Here is a 3,335-nt window from a genome sequence, read left to right as displayed (position 1 = left end):
TGTGCGTGTGTCTGTATACATTTCCCTACGCAATAACTATGTCAATTTTTAGTCTACAGACTCGAAATTTGATATACAGGGTACTGAGATTTGGGAAAATCGATGGGATCGGTTTTTGGCCAGAAATTTGGCGATTAAGGGGTCAAAGTTCAACAATTTGACCTTTGAGAACTTTACCAAACTCCTCCAAAAATCTTGGGTCTAGACACTTGAAATTTTAGATATAGGTTCCTTGGACATGGATCTAACTTAATAACTTTATTTGAGCCCAAAACAATAAATTTTAATGGGTCATAATAGGGGTCAAAGTTAAAAAAAATAACCTCGGCAGTCTCTTCCAAATTACTCAGACCATTTCTGGTCTAAATAATTGAAATTTTACATAAAGGGTATTCAGAAATAGGGCAAGCTTTTTCATCAGTTTGGGTCGGAAAATTTTAGTATCCAATATATAAATGTATGTATGTATGTCTGTTTGCATGTCTGCCTTAAACTTTCAATAGAGGCGACGGATTTTACCAAGATCAGTATCGTTTTAAAGTTCGACCTTTCATACGACAAATATCGAAAAATTGGCTAAAAACATTAATATCTTCCCCCTTCAACTAGGCACTTTTCTACGGCGGGGGGGGGTGCACTTTTTTCGCCGATATTTTTTTAAGTTATCCTATCCTTTAGATTGTCTAGCCTTAATTTTAACAAATGTCGCTTCTGGTTTGGCGGTGGTCGTAACAGCATAAACGTTAGGTTTTACCCCGTTCTTTTCCTCCTTTGCGGTACGGGTTCGAGCCTGCCTTCCTACTACCACTTTTTTTTTTTTTTTGCTCAACATACACATCCAATCACCTGGGCAACGCCGGGCTGAAATGCTAGTATATATATATATATATATATATATATATATATATATATATATCATAAATTAGTAATTTAAATTCTATGACATGAAATAGTTAAGTTTCAACTCTAGAATTTTTATTAAATGCAAGAGAAAAAATACAATTCAAAAAGTATATCTCCTTAACCTATAGGTTTTCGATGTCTACTCATCTCCTCAGAGGAGAAAATTATAATGGTTTATAGCTAATTTGCTAAATACAATAAACATAGAAAATCAAAATTAAAAGTTTTTAAAACATAGAGTAGGGAAATTATATATTGGTTCAAAATGAAAAGGATATTGAATTTAGTATCTAAATTGTATGGTAAAATCCGAAGTGACAGTCTTTAGTAGCAGTGAGGTAAAGGAGTCCAATCCGCATTTTGAATCTTCAACAGCACAAGGTTACAATCCGAAGTCGGCATAATTTCTTGGGTTTTTTCTTTGTTTAGATGATGAGTTCGGTAAATATATTATTATATAAGTTCGGTGGAGCTGTTTTATAATAAACATATTTTTAGATATTTATTTAATATTTTATTTAAATTATAATATATGAGTTTCAAAGTGTACCCCAAATTAAATTCAATTATATATATACTAGAAAAAGTACCCGTCGTTGACTGGGTTCAAAAACAGCCTACAGAAAATGGACTCTGATTTATGGAATTATGATAGATTATGAAAAGGAAGGGTTGTAAATAGATAGCTTCGAATTTGGGGGTATCGAAACCAAAGCAAAATATGATAAAAGTAAAAATAAAATAGACAGACCCCATAATTTATTATACCATACCTGTTAACACTGAAACACTTATCACAATATTCTGTGGATCTATATTAAAAAAACCTTATTAAACTTTGTGACATATTTCCATTCTATGGAGTTCAGGCATGAACGAATACCCCCTAATTTTATTATAACATATTTCTTCAAACTGAAACATGATTATCAAAGTATACTTACGCAGATAGATATGAAAAGTCTTTATTAAAGTTTGTGCCTATTTCCATTCTATGGAGGCCAGGTGCGAATGCAGAATAATATGATTGCAGAAATTCCCTCTGGATCAAATTAGGGTAGGTTTGCAATAACAGATGCTACATACAAATTTATTATGCCTAAACTGTTACCCACCAGCTTATATAATTTTTTAATGCCGTGACAGACACATTTATTCGTTATAATAAAATCCTACCTTACTTCCTACGAGCAACACCGTCACGATTGCCAAAATCTACAGACGAAGTATTTCGTATTTACCCCTCTAAATCCTCCCATTCTCTCACTAAAAATCAGGTAACTATATAACCATTATAACCATATTGACCTGACCTCATTATTAACTGGATTAAACACTCATACACTTACAATTACCATTGAACTTCACTATTCAAAAATAATGATTTATCTCCCATAACATTGTGCCTATTCTTATTGGCTGCAATCATGACATTCTATTATTCCGGATTAAACACAATCAAACAAAAAATGAACACCGCAGCCCTTAATCACTACGGCTATTCAATCGACACGGATTGTTTAAAATCATTTATGCTTTCCCATCGTCGCTTTCCTCTATTTTACAGACTAATGTTTACAAAAGCTAACCATAACATTTACTTTAAAGTTACACATGCCATTTCTCACTATTTACATAGTTAAATTAAAATAATTACGCTGCAGCTTTCTTTTCATCGATTTCAGCATACTATATTAAGTGATGTGCAAATCACCACTTATCAAAGCCCTGAATCCATGTGGGGATAAGAGTTATTGCATGTACAGTAATCAATGGGATAATATCGTAGTAATCGTTAGTATTGGAGATTTGATAAAGTGTCTTAATTAAGGGGGCGGTTTGTCAGGAGTTTGTTTATGTTGGACTTGAACACATCCAAGTTGTAGTCAGGTCGGAAACAGGCAAATGGCAGAGAGTTCCATAGTCGTGCACTTCTAAGAAAGAAGCTTTGCTCATGGAATCTACGCTTTGATCTAGGCACAGATAAAGAGTGGGGAAAATTAATGACAGTGGTTTCAGCTAGACGGATGTTTTTCGTGAAAGATTGGTGAGGGGGACTAGAGATTGGAGCTCAGACGAGCACCTGCCATGGAAATAACGATAAAACAAAGACAGGCTCGCAATGTCCCTTCTGTGGGAGAGAGGTTGCAAGGAAGAGAAAAGGGCATCCCCCACTAAGCCACAAAGTTTATTTTGTACTCTGTCAAGGCAGGATAGGCTGTTTTTAGCAGCTACTGCCCAGATGTGGCAGCAGTACTCCATCTTTGGACGTACTTGGCTTTTATACAGGTAGAGAATTGCATCAGTAGTGAGATATCTTCTGGAGCGGTAGAAGGATCCCACCATTTTCCCAGCAACCTTGGCAACAGATTTGATGTACGTGTTTCATTTTAGATCAGGAGTAAAGGTCAAACTCAGAAGCTTGTCAAAAC

This window comes from Euprymna scolopes, chromosome 17, assembly GCF_053919585.1.
Source record: "Euprymna scolopes isolate OS-2025 chromosome 17, ASM5391958v1, whole genome shotgun sequence".
Taxonomy (NCBI): domain Eukaryota; kingdom Metazoa; phylum Mollusca; class Cephalopoda; order Sepiida; family Sepiolidae; genus Euprymna; species Euprymna scolopes.
Note: the sequence above shows the minus strand (reverse complement) of the source record.